Source organism: Cygnus olor, chromosome 1 (genome assembly GCF_009769625.2).
Source record: "Cygnus olor isolate bCygOlo1 chromosome 1, bCygOlo1.pri.v2, whole genome shotgun sequence".
Classification (NCBI taxonomy): domain Eukaryota; kingdom Metazoa; phylum Chordata; class Aves; order Anseriformes; family Anatidae; genus Cygnus; species Cygnus olor.
The window spans coordinates 118,631,036-118,655,022 of NC_049169.1; the positions used below are offsets into that span (position 1 = coordinate 118,631,036).

Below are 23,987 nucleotides of genomic sequence, written 5' to 3' on the forward strand. Positions count from 1 at the left end.
TACCCCAGCATACTAACCTACCCAACAGGTAAGACCACAGCTTTCTAAAAATCATACAACTGTATTAAGAATTTACAATGAATACAATGAATTTTTTCCAGTGTTTGCAGATACATTCCTATCTTAACAGGATCTCACAGAAGATGAGCTTTTGAATCATAAGTTCAAAAACTGAGGCAGTACAAATTTCAGATTGAAAGGTATCACAGCCTCGCTTCATAGAGGATTCTGGGAACTGCCTTCTTCAAGTCCTAATAAATACTGACTCATCACACGGGTTGTGACATGCTTCTCGTTTAAAAATTCTAGGCTTCGGAATCTGACCTTCTGCCCTATTCCTTCATTTCAATCAGAACACCTTCTCATCTAGAAACACGTTCCCAAAAGTGTAACACTGACCTAATTCAGCAGTTACATTCTATACACACCCCCACAGATTTATCATTATCCTCCTTCTCTGTGCCTTGTATCTTTCAGGAAGGAGGAAGTGATTTATGTAATCAGAAAATAAAACCGGTGGTCCCAGCAACTTGCTCATTAACACTGACAGGCACTAAAATTGAAACGTATTCATGATTCATACAAACTCATCAGTAAGCTACTATTCAAGAGCAAGAGGTGCCTAACATACAATGGTGTTTAAAATATACCCCATCAGCAGCAATTGGAGAAACTTATTTATTTTAAATAATTTATATTACAAAGACAATTAATTTATTCTCCCAGTAAAGAAGTAAGTGCATTTGGAACTTAGGCAACTGCATCAGGTAACAATACATTATGTCAAAATATTAAATTCCTAAGTAATTGATGCCTTATCATGCAAGTTTTCAAGACACAGACTGATTTTGAGCAACTGTAACAAACAGGAATTAAAACTACTGCCATTAAGAATCAGGTTAGCCAAGTAACCTTTTTCACTGATCTTTCCATGCCATGTCTGAAATTAAGATAGTCAGCAGCACAGGTTTCTGGAGTGTTGGGAACATCTATGGAAGCATATACTTCTATTTGTCTTCAACATCACATGAGAAAATAAAGAGGGATATCCTCAAACATACTTCAGTTTCTTCAGAATAAATAAACACATACATTTAATTTCAAAATAATGTTGAGACAGGTGAAGACTAATCTACATCTACTTATTGGTATGCAACTTCGCTTGCCAGAAGCTCCTACATCTACCATTCACATGAATTGAGCGAACTGTGAAAGCACAGAGAATGAACTACTGGAACAAAGCATCACCTTTTACTGCCAGGTCAAGGGGAAAGCCAAGGGACCGCAGCTCTCAACTGCGTTAGTCTCAAAAAAAAGGAGTTGCCTAAATGCATTCTCAAAGGAGGAGTTGCCTAAATGCATTCAGATTGTCCAGTACCAGCTATGCAGCATTCTATGCTGAAGAGACTGCACAGGAATGCTGCAGAAAATGCTAGTTTTAAGCAATGATGTGTCATGCTGCTTGATCAACAAATACAATTTGCATTACACATTTAGAGATGTGACAGCCTGATCCTACTGTCCTCCACCTGTATTTTAAGTAACTCTGGACTTTATGCAGAAGTCTTGTGGAAAATTTAAAGTCCTAGGGACATTCAAAGATTGAAGCCTTAATGTGAATCAAGATCTGGGGAAAACAAAGTTCAATAATGTGAGAGAAATTAAAGTGTCTAATTCATGTGTTACAAGAATTATAATAATGATTATGTGTGGCGTAATTCAAGAATGGGGATATAGAAATCAGCATTTTTTCAGTCACTTAAAAAACACAACTAGGCCTAGTAGTATTGATGATGTAAAGAGCAAAATTTTTTGATAGCTTTGTTACTGCAAAAACAACGTGGATTATTTCACCTTTTGAGAAGTTTTCCGAACAGCAAATGGGACGGGTTTCCCATGTAAACAGACGTGAGACATACTGATGAAGAGCAGAATCTGGCTACATTTAACTCTTCCAGGCGTAACAGTAAGCCTAAGCTTGTGGTTCATATGGACAGGCTCATCAGATGATCAGAAGTAAAGCCTCTTCTCACATTTCCATGGCTGAAGTTGCCCCATGAATCTTGATCTCATCTAAATGCCAAGGTTAAAGTCCAAGAAATTTTAATAAAAGCTAACTGTATTCGAGTTAAGGCTGAGAACTCAGTTTGGCCCTGCACATCAGGACAGTAAAACTGACATCTTGTTTCCACATGGAATAACTTCCCAAAGGACTTGAGGAAAAAAAAACCAACAACACAAAAACAACACAAACAAGGATATCCTTTAGAACATAAGGATTGTCTTACTTAAAGGCAAGAATCAATGAAGTTCAGTCCCAGTATACCAGTGGGTACTTAAGGTACAGGATGCTTTTTCCCCAGAGGGCATATCAGCAAGAGGTCAAGCGTTCAGATCATACACATCATTCCTCTGGCTACCAAACAGAAAAGTCAATTTTAGTTCCTGTTCTGAAGAAGAAAAAGTGTTTTGCTCGCGTGACCGTAGATCAAGTAGAATGCCAAAGACACAGCACCAAGAAATAACACAGTCAATGCCGTACACACAAAACCAGCAAATATTATGACAATTAACCAGGCTCCCTTCAGCCATGGCCTTGCCATGCTCTTCTGCACGCACACGTTCAGGACTCTGCCCTAGACAGGGCCTGGAGTGGGATGGCCTCTCACTGAGCACGACTGTTCCTTTGTTCACAGGAGCTCTCAATGCGAGCTCCCCTGACTCAACTGGTACCAAACTGTGTCCTCAGTGACACTTAATACAGCTGAATGACGGATGAAAGAGGGATGTAAAATTTACAGACCCTGCAATTCTGTTTCTTAAGTACTTAAACACTTCCAGGTGATCAACAAACTACATTCATGCCACTGGTAAGTAGCGAGATGACGTGTGTTTTATGCTGGGAGAGGATGATTTTGGTCACAATAGTAAAACAAACCAGACTTTGCAAGCACATCAAGAAGTCAAATAAATAAAGCAAAACACTGGTAAATGCATGCACTACAGCCTAAGAATACCACACTTAGTAACTCAGAGTCACTTCTATCTGGAAAATGCTAACATCCGTTTTAAAAACTGTTTAAATGTTTTGAGCTACGACTTCCATTTACTATACAGACCTTAAATTCACAATGAATATGCAAAAAAAGTGGGTAAGATTTCCTTCCACCTTATATTAAAAGAACAAGCTTCAACAGGAAACAACCTCAAAACTAAAAAAATAATTAAAAACCAGTTCTAAGAATTCTGTTACGTACATTTGCTTCAGAGTCAGATTCAATCTTTCCCAGCTAAGCAACACACTGCTATACTTTTTTTCCAATTATGCTACAGTTTATTTACTTAGGAAGCTGCCCTTCTGCATTCCAAAAATGTATTCCTGGCAATAGAGCCAATTACGATTGAGTTGATACCGTGGGTCCAACTGCAATCTTAGTCCTTTACAGGCCGCAGTGGAACACTATAAGCAAGGACAAATCTTGGTTTCATGTTTATATTTAGACAGTGCTCTAGATTTATTAAAAGGAATATACACATTTGCAATTGATACTCTACCGTCTATGGAGATATTACATTATGTCTACTTATTGCTAGAGCAAGAAAGTAAAGAATATGTCTAATGTTTGCAACAAGGATAGATAAAATGCTTTCAGTTCCTTCTTATATTTGTTGTTCAGTCATGGCCATATTAAGTACTTCACATTGTTTACCCAGTTCTAAAATGGATGTAGTAGTTACAACTCTCAAAGCTATGTAGTGAAGTTTATAGTCCGTAATACCTTAAGAACCCTGTTTGCTCCTTAAAACATTAATCCAAATGTTAATAATTACAAGATGTTACGCTATTAGGCTTTTTGAAAAGATTTCATTTTGCTTGATTTTGAAAAGGTATAATTAACTTTTAATGTTACTTTGCATTCTACTTGACTGCTCTGCCTTTTTGCTGCAAAGAGCATTATTATTGGATGCTCAAAAGTCAATGGGAAAAATCACAATACATTCTCATTAGTATGGGCAGCAAAAAATAAAGACTTAATTCCGCTTAAAAATGAAAGCTTTTTCTCAGCAAGGCATGAATTCCTACGGCAATGCACTAGGGAACAAAGGAAATTAAAAAAATTCCTAACACTGAGATATCAGTGACCTCCTGTGAGTTGCCCAAGCACACTACAAGAGGAGAATGAAAGGTTTGGGGAATGGGAGGCATTACAGAGTCTGAAAGAGACAGCAGACCAGACACTTATGTTTACACAGCAGTACTCATCTTCGTGTCTTCTCTGCATGAGGATGCGCACAACACAGCCTCCAATTCTTGCCAATTAATGTGTTTTTTAAGAGCAGACACAAATTATGTAAGTCTGTAATGGCATTGAAACTTTTGTTCTTGTTCTTCATTGTGACAACATCTAGCAGTGGATCAGGAAACAATAACTGGACAGCGATGATAACAGAGGTAATTTTTTGGCACATTGAGTCTTTAAAACTTTCAGTGGAATACAAAACTTTGTATACCAATGCAGGTAGTAAGTAACACTTCATTTTTCCTGCACTTCTAAATAAGATTAATTTTTAGGTAAACATATTAGAAAACACTAACAAAACAGAATGAGGTTTTCCTAAATCACGTGCGCCCCCCCCAATTCATTTTAATGTACAGTCCACAAATTTAATTTTTAATCCTTATCTACACTTACGTATTTCCCAGCACAGACATATTATCATCATACATAATTAAGAAATATATTTAAAATGTCCTAGCAATCATTATAGAAATCATTAAACAATTCAACCTTTTCTGCCATATTAAGTAATATTTCTGCTCTGAATCTGATGCACTTTGTGTTATGATATTGAAAACAAGACAAAAAACTGTTTCCAATATTTTCCATGTAATACATTAAAACAACTTACAAAAACTCTTGTGTGAAGCTGATCAGAGTATTTAGTATTTATACTAAAATATTTAGTATGAGATAATCAAGAACCCTAAGAAATCTATAGATGTGACTTCTACTAGATCTTTGAAAACAGGATATAGTCCAAAATAGCACAGAACGGAAGAGGGGGAGAAGTGGGGGGAATAGAGAGAGGAAATCAAATTACCATCTCTGGACATAAACCTGTTAGTTGCCACTAATGCAACTTCCTACAGTCTAGTAAGTGTGATTAGTTTAATATTTTATCAAGAACGTGAAAGGTGTTAACAGTTACCTGCATTTTTACATGCTTTTTTGATTATGTTTACAGTAAACAAAACAGGTTTTCTCAAATAAAATGAAAAATATATATCCAGTGATTAAATTTGAAGCTACTAACAGGGTTTTAACAAACAGGGACAAACACTCCTAGCCAAACCCTACAGGTTATCAATTCTCAATCCCGTATTACTCATTATTACTGATAACTCAGAAAAAGCTATAAAATCTGTCAGAAATTCTACACGTGGCATACAAACTAACGGGGCGATAAACACAGATTACTCTGTGATGAGTTCTCATTATCATCTGATAAGCCTGGCACAATAAAATGTGCACTAACATAGCCAAGTGTCAGGTCATTTGACTAGAAAAAAAAAAAGGTATAAAAATTTTTTGTATATATTGGGAAACATGACTGGAAGAATACTTATTCTAGAAAAGCAACCAAACGTGAACACCACAATTGCATGTTTTTAGCAAGTATAAACCTCTGGATCGTTATCTTTTTAAAAGAAGAGTATCATTTTGGTTGCAGAACTGGTAAGAAACTTGTGAATTACAACCTTTACATCTAGAAAAAACAACAAGTGGCAACAAAGATACCCTCCACATGAATTAGTTGCCCCGTGAGAAGAGAGTGTTACATGCTGAATTAAATATCTGAAGCGATTACAAGACTGGCCACAGGACACAGCATCCCCTTCTGAGACAGCCTAGTTGTTCTGGGGTTTTGAACTGCTGTTTATCTCACTCCCTTACAGTAAGGGAATAAAGATGTCCTTTTCAGACTGTTATTTCTACTCTCTCGCTCAACTTTTGAACCTATCAGAGGAGAAAAAGAACTGAGAATTCAGCAGGCAAGTACTGTATGAGCTGCATTTATAACTGACATTTTCTTTTCAAAGAAAAAATCGTTGCCAATCAGGCACGTAAACAAAGCCATGAAGAACAGAGAGGACCTGCTGTCACCCTACAACTTTTGAGGAGAGGCGTAGTTTTCCACACAACATATGTCCTTTACAGTGTGGAAGACCCAAGTTATAAATACAGTAAGGTATTATTTCATGCTAGGAGATTTTAAGCTGCAGACTGCAAGAACACAACCAACACCTGAAATGTGTGTTTTGCAAAAGTTTGGCTAGTTAGGCACAAAAACATTTCTTGGATGTTTGAAAAAGTACACAAAGCTAAGGAGACCAGCTGATACCCCTCCCAACTACAAGAGGCATTTTCGATTAAGAACTAACACCCAGACACAGAAACCATCTTTAAACATAACTTTGAAACTGTAAATGACGAACAATAATAAATTCAGTAACACTACTCTTCATACCAGGTGAGAAAGGAGGATACTGAATGCCTGCACAGAACACTGGGTAACATTTCCATCCAGTGCCATTCTCCCAGGGATAACACACTGGAAGGGGTTAGGAATTGTATCTTCTGACACAGGAGGAACTAAATACTCTGACACTGTCATGGTTTTACATCGGAAATTTTAGCAGCCAGCAAATACAGACAAAATACAAAGTTAAATGGGGGTCAATCAGGCTTAATATGCTTGAAACAAAATGAGTAATAACAGGGTATAAAAAAAATTACTACCGGCTATAAACAGGAAAGAATACTGGTAAGCCTTCATTGTTGAAAAACAAAACCAAAAGAGCACCTCATCACAAAGCTCTTAAAAGGAGTCAAATCATGCCAGAAAAGGTGCAGTACTTATTTTTTTTAATTTTTACCCCCAAAATCTAGGTGGTTGATTGGTTTTATTGGGAGTGGTGGTGTTTTGTTTTTTTTAAGCAAGTACTCAGCAAGAAACTACAAGGTAATGTTAAAACAAACAAAAACTGCTTTTGTTAACATGTAACCTCCTAAGCAACTCAACTAAAAAGAAAATGGTTTATTGCCTTTGCATTCTTCTGTGTTGAGGAATTTCCATTCTTAAAGCATTAAAGCAAGTGCTCAAGAAAAAGGCAGCCAAAAATTCTGTTTGTAAAAGAACTGCCAGTCTCACTTTTGTTTTGCCTTTGAGAGATGAATGTCATCACTACATTTTTCAGTAGCTTAAGCCTAACTTGAGTAGCTTAAGCCCAATTTGATCTTGTTTTCTTTGAACGTTATATCATTATCCATAACTTTAGTTCTGCAACTTATGTAGGCAGCTTTTCTTGTTATTTCAGGTTGCATTAAGTTCTATAGTTTCCTTCTAAATCAGGTCTTACTGTTAACCAGAGAACAGCATGAGTTTTGTGAATTCCAAGAAGTGTCCACAAAGTAATATAAAATTATTATTATGGAACTGGGCTCAAGCCCTTAATGACTGTTAAGGCCCTTTATCCTCCAGCTCTAGTGACCTTCAGAACTTCCTTGAAAACTGTGTTCTTCCTTTGCTGCAGGGCTCACAAAGAAATCTCAGGGGTTTTTAGCATCTTTTTGTAAGCAAGGGGAATGAAGCTGAAACCAAGAAGCATACAGCTCCTCCTCTAAGAAAAGAGTTAGAGAGAATTCACACATCTACAACTGCAGACAAAAATAGAAGAAAAGTTGATGGAAAAAAAAAAGTTTAAATCGAAAGTACTCCCTTTGATCTGCTACACCAGAGCAGTTTCATGTATTTCACAACTTCTTGCTGGGGGATAGAATGAAAAAGGTAGTAGCACTTCACCATTCCACCCTTGGGAGATCCTGCTCAACGCAGAGCTGTACAAATGTTCACGTTACGATTCCTCATGCTCTGCACCATCCCTGTGCTTGGTTTCTGCCAGAAAGACATAAATACATCATAGCTGCTGTTATTTCTGCTGTGGTTTGTGTGTTCTACCAGGCTACAGGTAGATGGTGCATGGCCTCTCCTACCTTCATTCTTTCTCAAGTAGTGGAAGGGAAGCTTAATGGCATCTTTCAGGTTCATTTCAACTATGGCTTTAGACCATGGAAGTATTTATAGTATAGGGCACTTAAGACTCCAAGCAACTCAACAGTATAAATTACACTGTAGGAATTCTGTTAGAAAAGTGAAGTTTGAAGTTAGCCTGCCAAATCAGACTAGACCCTTCTGACTCCCTTCGTGTTTTCATGTTCTATGCAGAACTCAAGGGCTTCTCCAAACTACTTTAAACATTACATTTAAGAGAATTATTCAAAGTCTATACCTATAATATCCCGTGACATTATCAATACCTTTTACAAGTTCTCCCTTAAACAACAGAATTCAGAAAACCTACTGCTTGGTTTAATGCAAGGAGTTAAAACATGGTACAGCATCTAAGCCAGATACTAAGTTGGAAGCATTTTATACTCTTGAACCATGACAAAGTTAACTTTATGAAATTTGTAGACATTTAAAAATCCCTACATTCAAATACTTTAAGTGTTCCCAGTATTGTACCAGCCTTCATTTCACTAAATTTTTTAACTTTGCTTTTCATGTAATATCGAATTAGAAAGCACAGACTAAGCACAGGCACTCAGACATTACTATCATCATCAAGAATAAATTAAAATACCTCTAATACAGATGAAAGTGTTACCAGCATTTAAATTTATGTTTTGGTTAAACGCTGCTTCTTCATAATTGCTTAACAAGCTTAGCCAAACTTCCAACTAGTTATCAGTGTACCAAGTGTGTATCTCAGCCTGGAGATTTTGCAGAGAGAATTTTTTTGAAGACTGTCTGCCTGAAACATGCTCTATTCCAATTAAACTCATACAAGCCATCTGCCCAAACAGGCTGAATGCTCCAAGAATCACTGAAAATGATCTATCTGCTCCAGAGGACTTGTATAACAAATCCCCTTAAAAATCCTGGCCTCTCTGAAGGGAAATAAGAAGTGGCAGCAGGAGCAACAGTTTTGTCTTCTTGCTCCTTCTGCCAGCACAACGAAGGTGGTTGTTGGATTTAAATGCCAAAAGGTAGTAGCAGAGGCAGTTGGATGCAAACAAGTAAGAAAGCCCCCCGAAAGCATATGAAGAGCCAAGCAGGGCTGAAAACAGGAGAGTTATTTTCATACCCACAGCCCAGAGGATCCTCTGTTCCAGAAACTTAATATTCCTGTAGCTGTAAAACCTATCAGAAAGCATATCATAACCTTTCTTTTTGGGAAATGCAGGAGATAACCATCTACTACTACTATATCCCAAGGACTGAGCTGGGGTTTTTAAAATTCCATTGCAGTTGTGACTAAAACCCCAAAACTTATTCTATTTAAAAACAAACAAACAAACAAAAAACCACATAACAACCCCCCTCCCAAACACACAAAACCAAACCAAAACCATACAACTACTCCTCTCCCTGCATAGAAAATGGTTAAACACTAAATCACATAAGCCCCCTGGCTAACAAGCATCACCTCCCTCCAGTACACAAAACAGACTAATAAAGATACCAGTTTTCAGCTGAATCCATGAACGGGCCAGGAGAGAACAAGAGCGTCCAACTGTTCGTTTAACACACAGTGCCTACAGTAGCACAACGCGACAGTGACAGAGCTTTACCGTTACAGTGCATAAATTAAACTCCTCAGCTTGTATTGTTGGACTCTCGGTGAGAAAAGGCAACCTTATTCCCCAGTAATAGTATTACACCCCGGTAAATTTTCAAACAGAAATTTCACTGCATTTCTGCGTGTGGACAAGCCTTAGCTGAAGGTATGGTTTCACAGTCTGTTTGAAATCAGGTAAGTCTCAACTGTCAGGAGAAGAGGAGGAGAGTGATGTTGTTTGCTTTCATCCCAACCACCACCTCACTGCTAGTATTAGCCCTTGCATCATCGCATAGTCAGCCACATCAAGAAACCATTCTGGCTGAAAGGTAACTGGGGGAAAGGAATGAAAATTATTTTAGTTTTCGTCTGGATCACACGCCATGCGAACGCTAACAATGGCACAAGAAGCAGGCAGAATATATATATAAATATATATCTCTCCACGGATAGAACTGACTCTTTTAGCATCGGTGCAAATCCATCATGAAATACATCTGAGAGAGGAGGAAAAGAAAGGCAACACTACATGGGTAATTATTTAGCGACGATAGCAACCAAGGCTCACATACACCAGAGCAAGAGATGAGTCTTGACAATGCAGAAGCATCGTGAAGACTGATACTCTTCTCAAGCATAATGAGTACACAGGAAAAAGCGCACAGAGAAAGCTGATTAGTATACAATAAATGCCAGGAATGTCAATTCATAAATAGCACAAGTTCAGTCATGAAAGTCACATTAACTAGCCCGAGCAAATAGGGCAAAGGGTGAGAAGATTATGAAGGTAAAGGCAAAAAATCCTCTTTGCCCTGGACATTATGGTAACACCACTGGAATGAACAATAGAAAATGACACGCAGACTCCAGCGAGTCAGGAAAATTGATTTAGCAGCAACACTTTGAATAGCCTCACCACAACCTCATAAAACTGTGACAAAGCAGGAGGCAAGGTACAAGATGTATCACACAGAAGCAGGCAAAAGTTTTACTTCTGTTGACAAAGAAAATGGCCAGCTATAAACCTGTAAACAAGACTGCATAATCCAATTGTTGTCTGCAGACACAGGTTAAAAAAACGGGAATTGGAGTTGAGAGCGTGAGCAACTGAGTACAACAGCTGTACCCACCATGACAGCCAAAGTCTCACTACCTTTCAGCAAAAGGAAGTTTCATATAACAACGCTGTGTGTGAGAAACAGACAGACGGACAAACGCTCAATGTGCCATTTTCCTCCTGCACAATTTGGGATTTTCAGAGTGCACTAGTTTCCACTGTAATTTAATTTCCATCAAAATAAAGTTTGCTTTCATCAAACTAAGTCCCCTGCGTGGCCAGTTACCAACTGAGGGACAAGGAAGAACAATTGCCCATACCTTATTTGTTGCAGAAATGGTTTTCACAAGAAAAGAAACAGGACTTCAGAGTCAAAAGGAAGCCTCAAGGTTTTAAGGCAGCAATACAGAACCCCTGAGAACCGAATTCTGCCTGTGCCTTGTTCATACACGTTGCTGGAGGAACTATTTTTTTCAGATTAATCTCTTCATCTTCTTCCCATTTTTCTGGGTATTGAGCTACACGGGCAAAACTGAAGAAGAGCGAAGAAGCAGAACAGCAACTTAAGCCAACATAAGCTGTGTCTGTAATGACAGAACATCTAACAAAAATCTGTAGAAACATTACGATAGGAGGCACTTTTTGAAGCTTATGGCCACTGTGTCATAATTCCTCATCAATAAAACAAAAGACAACACAAGCCTTTTAATTTACAGAGTGAGGTGAGAAGTAATACAGTAATGTTTGGGAAATTTAAAGGTTGAGAGTGAAAAGCTCCTATAAAGGTTATTAATGGATTAATAAATCTAATCCGTATGGGAGTTAGACCGATGTAAGACATGCATTTGCAGAATTAAGTCAAAAGATAAAATACTGAATGACAATCCCATTCAATCAATCTTCCAAACTGATGGAGTCAGGGATTCAATGGGAAGACGAGTTCATAATGAACTGGGGGAAACAGCGGTTAATGACAAATGTAATTCTCAGATTGCTGAATTTTCAATCTTCGCTTAGAGAAATCTTCTTAATTCACCTGTAGCTAAGTGAAAATTTCACCCTTAAATCAAAAAATGCTTACATCATTCATGACCTTTGCACTTTTGCAAGGCTCTCTGCTTCATTTGCTTTACATAGCACACAATTTTCAAGAGACTTCCCTGAGCCACCTGATAACTCAACTGAAAAATGCATGATGGAAGCACTATAAAAATCAAGCTTTGGGTTTTACTGAAGTATTACAAACCACAAGCCCTGATGAAATAATACACACAACAGACAGGGGAAAAAAAGTAATTCTCCCATCTGAATTCCATTTAAGTCTTAACTTGGGAGTAGGCAGTGGGAGAAATTAAACTTTTCACTTGCATTTATCAAGTATCAGACCAAAAATACTGTACCTCACATTTACAAGCTCAGCAATGACAAAACAGCCACAAACTACATATACCTGTGACAAGTTGTTGTCTGTAAATAAGACACTCACATCCAAGCAAGGAAATCTGTCCAAAGTATGCACCCAACCCCACCAATTTTGGGAAAACAAAATATTAGCTACCTAGCAGTATGCACATATGACAGGGAGAAAGATAAAAACCTCCGAAGGAAGATGGACATTAAAACAGTCAGGCACCCCAAATTCACAAGTAACATTGCCAAGGAAAAAATGGCATGAGAACATAGAATGGGCTAAACAGAAGATATTCAGGAAGGAAAAGAAAAAAAGGAAAAGGCATAGCTAGTAGTTTTATGAGATGAATAAAATCTCACCATGGAGCAGGTAAATAACGCTAGACCATGCAGGCGAATAAGATCAAACTCCAAAACTTTAAACAAAAAAAAAGTTCATTTCTTATTAAAACACTTTTTCATGATGTTTAAGATATCTTAATAGAAAACAAACATTCCCAGAGGTGAAAGAAACACTGAAGTCTTTTTTATATCTACTGTACCAGTCTACAGAAACATACTCCCAAAATAATTTCTTCATAATTCCTACAGATATATAGAAAAACTTGCAACTGAACTGTTTAACATGGTTGTTAAGGCTTTTTTTCCTGCCTCAGGGGCAGAAGTTCTGAGAAATTACGTGTGTCAAATACACTAGAGAAGCTTAAGTAGATATGGTACAATAAAGAATCCTAGTGTACAACTGTCATTTAGAAGTTAAATAATATACGATAGTCATATTTAAAGCAAAAATTTGAACTTAGAGTAACAGAAAATAGAAGTAAAGAGACAGTTTTCATTGTAAGTGTGAACGACTACTCTGTATTGTATTTTCAGACTCATGAGGAACCACCTAGGCTTATCAACATTAAAACCCTTGAATTGTTTTACGTGTAAGAGAGTATAAGAACATACTCACAACCTTGAAGCAACTCTCACAGTGGAGACTTTGCTTCTCTGCTCCCAACTGTTAGTTACTTGCTGCTGGACTCAATAATGTATACAACTTCTACAACATCTCAGTCTTCCCAGGTGATACACGCACCTAAGCAAACACCTAGCATTTAAGCAAACAGCACATCAGGTACTGAGTACAATTTCAATTTTAGAAATGTTTTACCTCATCTTCTATCTCCTTCCTTTGTGCCCAACTACTGTAAAAAGTCTTCAGAAACCTGAAGACATCAGCTTTATTTACACTGAATTTTCTACGGCAACACGGTTTCAAAGACAACTTTCAGAAGTACAAACAAATCTGCAAATCAAACTGATTTTGGCTACTGCTTGCCAACAACAAAACAAAACTAACAGGTTGGTCATCCGCTATTGCTACTCAGCTGCCTCCAGGCACTGTATCCAGAAGTAGTTACTGGTTCTCTAAATACTTGTTGCATTATCAGGAAAATATGATGAAAAAGGAAAAATCATGACAGGGTGCATTACCAAAATCTACTTCATCCAGTCAAAAATCTCAGGATGGGCAGGTAACTGAAAAACTTCAGTGGCATACCTGCTAACCAGAGGCTGATACCACGCACATTTTTTCCCCATGGCTGAAAACACGAGTCATAATAATTTTCCTTACCACAGCAAGGTTTCCTTCCCACTTTGCTGGCCTTGCTGCATCCATTGCCACTGAGGAAAACAAAGCTTTTCATTTTTACTTCTCACCTTTTAATTTTATGAAAAGAAATCTAGGTGTTTTCCCAATCCTAAGACAAGGAAGGAGAGGTAAAGGAATTAACAGCTTCTCAAATGCCATAAGGGGAATCCATGTTTCAAGTTACATCTTCACTAGACACGTTACAAACTGTCAACCACAGCAATCTGGCTAAACTGCAGTAGGAATAAAAACAGAAAGAGTTTTCAGACAATCTGGAGGTTATCTTCCTCTCTAATTACCAGAACTATCATGAAGAAACTCAAAGAGAGCAAGAAAGCTCTAAAACACTGAAGAAATCTGACACTACCACCTTACCTAGAGGAAGAAGTCTGTGCATCACCTTAAAAATATCGTGTGTACGTCTGTATAAACAACTACATGCAGCAAGGAAAAGCACCTGGGATTTTAAGGTCCCACTGTGATTAATAAAGCACTGTCTGGAAGACGGGTCTGGGCATATGGAAGACTGTGCAAAAGTGGAGCCTGAAACTACAGAATAAATCACCGGAGTTTTCACCTTCAAGCTCCAGAGAGTTTGTGTCATAATTTGTAAAATAAATAAACAAAAATATTGTGGAGATTGTCACAGTTAAAGGATTCAGGAACACGCACAAAACAGAAAGGTCAGCAATCACCAACCAACTAACATTCTATTTCTAAATTAGAAATATACAAAGCCTTCTAGCAAACAAAACTGTAGTTTAAGCCTTTTTAGCTGATTGGAATTGCAGTCTCTCATCCCCTTATTCACCTAATAATAAGCCAAGCAGATCCACGCTCCTTATTTAAGATTCAAATTTATGGTCTTGTTCTGCTGAAATTTATTAAAAATTGAAGTATTTCATTGCTACAACAGCAGAAAAATTAAACACCAACAGACAAAAAGGCTCATCTACTGAGATGCCAGTATATTTTGACAATAGTGTTCACTCTCATATTGAGTTAGAAAAATAAGGGACTTCCCCCCTTCACCGTAAATGTTCATTTCTAGCAAAAGTGGACAAAAAGCGAACTTCCACCCACAGCCAATACAAATCTGTCACCACTGTCCTACACCACAGTGCTGGCAAAGGCACTCCCCTCTAACCAAAAAGGCCCATCTGGTAACAGAGGGATCCTGGCTGGCACACACCACGACTTTGCTCTTTAGGGAACACATCTTAACACTCCTTTGTCATTTCAGAGTGCTAGAGCTAAGACCACTCTACCACAAAATAACACCTTTATGTCAGTCTAGTCCCACTGAAGCTAGGAAAAACGCTGAGCAGCATCTAAGTGTCTTAAGGATTGAGGCCTACAGAATTTACAATGCACATTTCCATGCCTTTTCACTTCGGCATTTAGCTGTTACAAAGTGTTACTTCTGTAAAAGAAAGCCTCTTCTAGGGAATATTTTCTACTATTTAAGTTTGGGATATTTACATGAAAGCCTAATGAAAAGTTGGCCGTGAAATTCCCTCCATGAACTTTTCATTATCTTGAAGTGTTCACCTTTAAAAAAAACAAACAACAAAACAAACAAACAACAAAAACTCTAGTTTATAGCAGAGTTTGTATCTAGGAAATATTTTAGAGGTTATAACAGCGAGTAAGAGAAGACATGAGCATATATTAAGGAGTCATATGTTTGTGTCTTGCCTTCAACATATTCTCGAGTATCAGCTTAAAAAGATTTTAGAAAAAGAGTTGAGAGCTCTCCATTCATAGATGTACAACTTTAAGAAATGATGTAATGTGGAATTCCCCTCCTATGAGTAAATTCATGGCTAAATGCTAGCTACCAGACAATATTATTTGCTAAGATGTCAAGTAAGGTTAAATTTAACTTTTTTTTTTTTTACATGCAAGAAACCCACATTTTTCTATTGGCAGTTACACATGTTAGGAAAATGAAATCACAAAATAGGCTTACATACTGTTTTGTAAACAGACCAAGGATGCCACAAACAGAAGTATTCCACAGCAACATTCCTGATAGCTATGCATTACTGTTAAGCAGTTTACATTTTAACTTCATGAAAAAAAGTTGAGAATACTAGCATTGAAAACATTACTAGGTTTTAAAACAAAAGATATCTCACGGATCTCTTTTACAGGTGTAATAACAAAGAAGTAAAACAAAAGCAATTAATCAGTCTCACAATTAATAATAACTTATCCTTGAAGAAAACCACAGCGCAGTGATGTTTCCTTTAGAAAGCAAGCAATACACACACACACACACGTATATTTAATTCCCAGCATTCCAATTTTTATTTGAAAACACATCGACAACAGCTAGTAGCCAAAAAGCTTTGATACCGAGCCGACTGACTTCAACTCTCAAATAAAACAAGACTAATGGGCTCATATAAAGAGAAAATACCAGAAAGTTCACAACAGAAAATGCAAAAGGAACTGTCTGTGCTGTCAAGCTCTCTCTCAAAAAACAAACAAACAAAAACCCACTACACTAAGTCACAACTGCCTACTTGAAGATCTTATTTACCTTCCCCCCCTCTTCTATTGTGGGGAAAGTTACTAACAGCTCTCCTGTAGCCTCACCAATACTTATGTTTTTAACAATTTTTACCAAACCAGACCTATTGCACAGAAAGTGCTCAACACGCAGAGTGGGGCCCAAGGGACACTGGAATGTCTAGGATATGCAACAATTGACACTTTGCGGGAGCAAAGTCACAACGAAATGGCTTTCTGCCACGATCTCTTCACAACTCTAAACAAGAGGACCTAAGTCAAAACACAGTCTTGTCAGGAAGTGCAGAGGGAATCTTTGTTAATCCTATTCCCAAATCAAGCTACAGCCTTGAACATAGCAGAACTTTAAGAGACAGCCAATATAAAAGAGCAGTTTTAAAATGACAGCTCGACTCATTATGAAACTGTAATTCCTTATAACAGCATAAGAACTTTAAGATGGCCCTCCAGGAATAAGAGAACAAAAACTAGATTCAATATATGAAAGATGTTACTGCGTTTTTATAATTCGTGAGTTCAAAGTAGCTCAAACTTCCCAGGTCATTTGTACAAAAATTTGAGTCTCATTGCATGCAAGCATACGCTTAGGAAAAGACCTTCTTCCCATCCCTTGCTGCTCTATGAAAAAAATCACTTCTTGTAACTACCATTCTGCAATGCGAAGGTTTACCAAATTCCCCTTCCTAAACATAACTAACTGCCCAACCAGCCCGCTAACCAATGGACATTTGCCACTACTGGATATTGCAGAAAAACCACCTCTTAAGTGTTCAAAACAGAGCAGAATAAAGACTGTGATCAATGTTCCACACTGATGGGACAGGGCAGGTACAACACTGTAGCTTAATTTTTATCTCTTTTCTCATTAGTTTGTGTCAGGGTGAAAGTATGCATAACAAAGTTTAGTTAGAAAGAAAAAAAAAAGGTGATGTTGCGTATTTATACACCACAAATGTTATGTATGAAATAAGGGAAGTCCACAGCAATGCACACAGCACTGCTCGTTTTGCAAAAGGCAAGGTACTACAGCAAAAAGGGGACATTATCAAGTTAAGTTCCCATAACGTACCCTCAAGTGTTTTGAATAAAATGTTGAACTCCATTTTTAAATGAGGATAATGTGGATAATAGAACTGGACGCACCTACACAGAGCTTCAAGCAGAGATGCATCCATGGCATAAGAAAAACATGGATTCCTGAACAAGAGAAACTACGTCCGCACGTTCAAATTAATACGAACACTAACGTCCAGGAAATAATTTTCTAAAGGACACAAAGGCCTTCACACGTACAACTTCCCAAGTGATCAGAATCCCAGTGAAGTTTCTTGTATCTTCAGATGACCACCTAACACTGGTCTCTGCAAGTGCTGGGTAAGCAAGACTACTGGTTTGATTAAGCAATGTTTGTGCTGACAAGGAAATGAATTAAGGTAAATGTAATTGTTTGTGCTGGGGGGTGGGGGTTTGGGTTTCTGTTCTGTTTTAACCATGCTTTAAGGGAAGAACAGTAAGGGAAGACTTTGATTCAATTCCTTTACAGATGGGGCTAACCCGCTCAGGATGTTTTAAAAATATATCCACAGTCTTTAGATCTATTAGGATATATAAAAGAGCATCTCTGAAACAAAACCAAACCCACAAAGTACTGCCAAACACAATACCACTCACTATTCAAATACCTGAAATAAGTTCAAAACTTACTTCTACACTGGAGAGGGAAGACCAGAAATATTTCCCAAGGAACTTAAAAAATAAAAATACCAACACATACCTGACAGAAATGTAACTTTATAGCCATTTAAAAATAAGTTGTTATAACTAACAAGTGACTGAACTCATTTTTATTCAAAGTTGTATTCACACTGCAAAGTCCTAAACTAATTTCAATTTTAAATTGAAAGATGTCTTTAAAGAGGTCTTGGAAAAAAGGTACCTTTACTTTCTTAAATGTCTGTGCACCAATCCAGTATTTTCATTTATCCTGAGTCTCACTCGTGAGAATTCCAGCACGTTAAATAAAACGGATAAACCTAAAAGTGCATTTGAAGAGAGAGAAGTTGCACTGGCCTACTTCTGAATACAAATGCACCACAATGTGGGAAAGAAAATGTTTACATAAGGGTGATGGTGTTCTACAGATATAGAAACAGTAAACAGTTTTGGTACCGCTATCCTCATTGATTACCACCTCCAGATGTAGTCTTCCTGTCAATTCAATGGGCAGAAGTATCACCAGAAGGGCAAATTCAGCAAGACATGAAACAGCAGCCTGGGAAGATTAAAACAGAGACTACCCAAGAGAAATACCATGAAGATAATCTACACAAAGGGCAAGAAGAAAAGTACTAAAGATACTGAAGAAAGGAAAGGTACTATGCTACAATCTTACATCTTTATTTTTAGCTATATTTCCCCCCTCCAAAACAATCATGCTGATCTGTTTCTTCCACTGCAGCTTTATGATTATGTTTATGTTTTTGTTCAAATCTCTCATTAGGCATCACTGTGGTCCAGGGTATTGTAACAGAATAATCAATGCATGTACTCGACGTGCTTCTCCAAATTCTTGATATTAGCTATTGAACTCTGTTGGTTCCAGAAAAAAAAAGGTTACTTCGACTCAGAATAAAAGGCATTACTTTAAAAAAAATAAAAAAATGAAACAAACAAACCCCCACTCATACGTGACTTAGATTTTGCTGAAATAAGTGTGTTACTTGAACAGGAACATTTATGTTGGTGAGTCCAGGCAATTTCTCAAAGTAGAACCTTAAAAGATCAAGAACAAAGTTAGCTGCCTGCAGATTTCAGTCACCCCTAATATTCCTTACTGTCACTTGAATTCCATAATTGATACAGGTCAAGCCTCCAAAAAACCCATCACTAGGCCCTTCCTAAACATAACAACTTCAACATCCATTTTTTGAGCATTTGAGAAGCCTGCTGGAAAATGCAGATTACCTGGGCCAGCTGTCATAACAAGTATTGCCACTTGCATACTTAAGAAACCATCTTAATATCTAAATTCAAAGCTTTTCAAAAAAAACAGGCCCCAGTTCTGTAACTAGGTCAGCAAAAGTGGACCTTGTGCTAGCTTTGATCCTGTGACTTCAGAGAGGTCTTTGGGCTGATACAAATGTCCGATACGAATACAACTGCAGAACTGTGAATGTAAATCAGGTTGTACAGACAACACGGGGACTGCTGAGCCTAGGAGTCCCTTGAATATTTAATTAGACAAATTCTTTTTTGAAAGATTTTTTTTCCTGCACAGTTGTGCACGTTGCATATCATTGTACGTCTTCAAAACACTCTACTGAACTTCTGAAGGCGCAAGCTGAAAATCAAATATGGCATCTTAAAGTCCACCTCAACTCTTCTACGAACAAAATCACTTGAGACCGAAACGAATAATTTTGCGAGACTCTTCTCTTGGTATCCAAACAATGGTGCACGAAGTGGGTCGGCACACGTTAACGGGGCGATTACCAACACACACAAAAACCGGCAACCCATCCTACCGGCAAAATCCTCGGTTTTCTCGAGGACAATAACAGCGACTGGCCATGGCCAACCTGCGCGCAGCCACCCCTGCCTCACACCTCGGCCGGGGGAGAGGATGGCGTCCCCCCAACATAAATCGCGACAGCCGAGCCCTAACTCGGAGGAGAAGCAGCGGAGCGAACTGGAGGGAGGCGACGCAAAAAAGCCACGAAGGCTTTTTCGTGCATCAAAATAGGCTAGCTGGAAGCCGAGGCTAGAGGAGTGGCCTACGTGTTAATAATGTTTACAGCGGGCGTGAATGAGCTGCTGCTGCTGGTGGTGGTGGTGCTTTTCATTGAGACCGGAGCAAAAGCGCCTCGGCAGGGCCTGATTTCCAGGCGTCGCCCGGGCCTAGGCGGCTCCAATCACTCCACCTCAGTAATGGCGTTCGGTGCGGAGGGAGGCGAGAACCGGGGGCTGCCAAGCGGGGCGCAGCGCTGCGGGCAGCCCCCGGCCCTCCAGCGGCCGAGGGGACGGCGGTGGGGCTGTGGGGGCCCGGCCGGCCGAGCCTCCCGGGGGGGGAAGCGGGGCGGGGGGCGCCGCCGCCGCCCGCCGGGCCGAGGCTGAGGAGCCGTCAGCCATTTTCCCTTGCCCTCCAAAACACCGGCGGTGCGGGGCCGCACGCCGGGGGCTGCCGCCCGTTATCGCCCCCCTCCCCAAAGGCCCGGCTCGCTGCCCCCTTCCTCCTCCTCCTCTTCCTCCCCGCTGCGCCCCGTCCCCGGGGAGCGCCTCGGCCCCGGCTTGCGGCACCGCCGAGCCGCCTCCACGCAGCCTCTCGGCTCCTTCGCTTCGCCTCCCGGCCCCGCCCGGCCCCGGCTCCCCGCCACTCACCCCCGCACGGCGTCCCCTTGTCCCGCGGCTGCCGCTGCGACGGCCCGGAGCCCTGCCGGGTGCTGCCCAAGGAGCGCGGCCGGGGGCTGCCTCATCCCCGGCGGCCGGCGGGGCAGGGGCTCATGGCAGGCCCCGCGCTCCCGGCTTGGGCGACGAGGGGGCGGCTCCGCTTCGCCGGGCGGCCGACGGGAGGGAGGGAGAGCGAGGAAGGAGGGCGAGGAAGGAGGGCGAAGCCGCCGCCGCTCTCGCTGGGGATCCCGGCGCAGCCCCGCTCCGCTCCGACCCCGTTGCCGGCGGCTCGGCCGGGGCGTTTTTCCTGCGTCACCAGCTCCTGCCCGGCGGCCCTGGGCTCCGGCTGCCGACGGGGCTCGGCCGGGGCCTGCGCTCTCCGCTCCGCCCCGTCCGGGCACCGCGGCTGGGGGGGGTTGGAGGGGAAGGAGGAGGAGGAGGAGGAGGTGGGGGGGTGCGCGAACACACACGGCACCCCGCGCCGCTCGCCTCGGGGGCCCGGGGCTCGGCTGGGCGGGGGCGGGCAGGAAGGAAGGCGGCGGAGGGGCCGGCCCGGGCGGCGGGGAGCGCTGGGCGCTGACGGCTCCGTGCGTGGGGGAAGGCGGCGGCGGTGAGGAGGGGAGACGGGGAGGGAGGGAGGGAGGGAGGGGGGGAGGAGGCGAGACGCGGCGGCGGCGGCGGCTCCTCAGTCTCGCGGGGCCCTGGACAAGATGGCGGCGCCGGCGAGAACCCCGCCGCGCTGAGGGGCCCCGGCGGCGGCGGCGGCGCGGTCGGCTCGCAGCCCTCACACACTCACACGCGAGGGCGAGACACGCGTGTAACGGCAGTGTGTGTGTGTGTCGGGGGGGGCGTGTCACGCTCGCGGCCGTTTCACGCCGGTTGGGCTCGCGCGGGTTCCATTGTGACCCGCCGGGCGGGCCGCGCGCGGGGCCCGGAGAGTGACGTCACGCGGCCGCTCCTCCGCCTCCTCCTCCTCAGGGCTCCGCCACGGCCCCGGGGGAGGCGGGCGGGAGGGGAGGCGCCGCCCCGCCCCCCGACACCGGGGGCTCACGGGCGTGAGGAAATGGCCGCCGGGCGGCCCCGGGGGGCGGGCAGCCGGCCACGGGTACACTCGGTCTCACCGTATCTGAAAGGGTGCTTAACGTCTTATTTCGTTCTTTTTCCTTTTTTTTTTTTTTTTTTTCCTCGGTTCCCAGGTCAAAGTCTCACCCTAACGCCGTCGCCCAAGAGTTTCAGGGCAGGAAGCGAAGGACGCGGCCTCCCGCTGAAAACGCAGGAGGAATTTAGGTCGCCCGGGTTGGAATCCGCTCGAGAGGCACAGGGCGAGCTGCCCGAGCTCCTGCGCGAAATGTTTCATCTGCTGCACCTCGCCGTGACAAAGGCTGAAATGCCAGTGGCCCGCTGCGGGAGCTGCGGATGGCCGTTCTCTGTTTTCATTTAAAAAAACTATAACCTAAACCAGGCAGTGATGCCTCCTGTTATTCCCTATTCTAACAAAGTTACAGTTAGCAGGCTTTTTGCTAATCGCTGGGATTATTTGGGAAGGAAACCTGAAGTACATCTTTGCATTAACCACTCGGTAAACAAAACAAAGGGTGCAGCTGCTTCATCACTATACAAATGCAACAGTTTTCTTCCAGAACTTTTTTTTTGTGCATTTTCCTCACCAACACTAAAACAAGCCATAACTATGGTGAAAATCTGTGTAAGCCTATTCATTTTAGAAATATGTTTAATCATAGAAATAGCAGCCCTTTTATCTCAGCGATTTTCGTGCCTATGAGCGTATTAGTCTGGCCTCCTTGCTCCTTTTTTTTGTGCCTTACCAGTTACTGTGGGCTTTCCCTCCTATTTCCAATTTATCCAGTTTATCCTCCTGGGAAACGTTTAAAAGTTACTGCGGCCATAATGCATATAACTTTCTTGCCTGTCTCAGTATTCTCTCCCTGGAGCACTTGACTCTTTCTGATGACTCTTTTCTGATGACTCTTTCTGATGACTTGAGGTGCATGAGTGCACCTCAGACAATTTTAGTTGTATATTGTTTGAGGGTTCTTGATCCTTAAAAAATAAACCGCTGTGTTTATTGATGTTCCTTTCTTTTTATTGTTAGTTAGACCCCATTTTTTAATGGCATGCCAAATATTATGTGCCTTCTCACTATTATGGCTTTTTTGGCAGAGCCAAATAGTGACACATCAGTGGAGTTTTATAATGTGGGCAATTGTCCACCAAGAAATTGACTGTCGGTTCACATAAAAGTCAACAAAAAGGGAGAGGGAGATGAACAACACTTCTAGAAACAATACTGGTGCAACTTGTAGCAAGTATTCCCTCTTGTAAAGAAGTTTTTTTTTTTTTTTTTTCAGCCAAGAGAGAGTAGAAGCTTTGTTTAATTTAATTGAAACCTTAGGTCTGGAACAAACTTAAGAATTGATTCCTTTTCAGCTTTTTGGGACCTTTGGTGGTATTCTTCTTATTTTAGATTCTACTTTATGTACAGTTTGCAGAACAGCATTACTGTCCTGTAATGAGATATAAGAGAAATGTTGCGTTTGTGTGCGGGGAAAAAAATAAAACACGCATTATGCCATGTTTATTCTTTTAACTTTTATATTTGACCTCCTTCCTGTTTTAAAAGTACATTCTAAAGTGCTTTGACAGAGCAGCAGTTGCTTGTAGCCGTGCTAATCAAAGGTCACGATAGGCTGAAGTAGACAGCTATTTATGGCACCAAATAAAAGAAGATATTGGGACGGCGATGGCACTTTGTGGTTGCTAAACAAGCAAAGCGTGCACCAGACCTCTGGCTGGGGAATCCTCTCTGTTCTCCTGAACCAGAATTTGTGCCTGTCTCTCCTCGTGCTGGCTCCCAGGGCTCTCCAAGAGGATAGCCTTGGCTCAGCTTGTATGACACTGTTTGGCCTCTGGAAAAAATTCTCACTTTTTCTCTCTCTCTTTTTTTTTTTTCCTCCTGGAACTGCAAATACATGTTACAATTTTATCTCTGCAGCAGCTATGGAAACAAAAAGATATGCGTTAGAGGAAATTGCTGATTAGAGAATCCATGGTATGAAGGCAGAAGTCAGTAGGCACGTGCAAAACTCACTGATTGTTTTCAAAGAGGTGTCCACGCAGAGAACTATGCCAGAAAAATGCATCCCTCAGTAGTTGCTCTGGTTACTTTCCCTATATACACAACCTTTGGTATGGTTAGAAATGCTTTTGCAACATTTTTAGTTCAGTGGGTGAATGTGGGGAATTGAAGC

The 23,987-nt window shown here is 41.1% G+C and overlaps 1 protein-coding gene and 1 long non-coding RNA gene across 3 annotated transcripts in view; one reads left to right on the top strand and one right to left on the bottom strand.

Annotated features, from left to right (window-relative positions):
* The window catches only part of USP9X (ubiquitin specific peptidase 9 X-linked), a 102,477-nt gene extending 81,198 nt beyond the window's left edge, over nucleotides 1-21,279 (bottom strand). The window contains exon 1 of one of the 2 annotated variants that reach the window (XM_040530497.1): nucleotides 20,710-21,279. The gene's annotated coding sequence lies outside the window, so the exon portion shown is untranslated. The remainder of the gene's footprint in view (nucleotides 1-20,709) is intronic. The other variant, XM_040530487.1, reaches the window with a different exon arrangement.
* A 45-nt stretch (nucleotides 21,280-21,324) lies between these two features.
* LOC121056948 lies at nucleotides 21,325-23,311 on the top strand. The gene is made up of 2 exons (XR_005813566.1): nucleotides 21,325-21,546; nucleotides 21,915-23,311. It is a non-coding gene; the product is annotated as an uncharacterized LOC121056948 (long non-coding RNA).
* The last annotated feature ends 676 nt before the right edge of the window (nucleotides 23,312-23,987 follow it).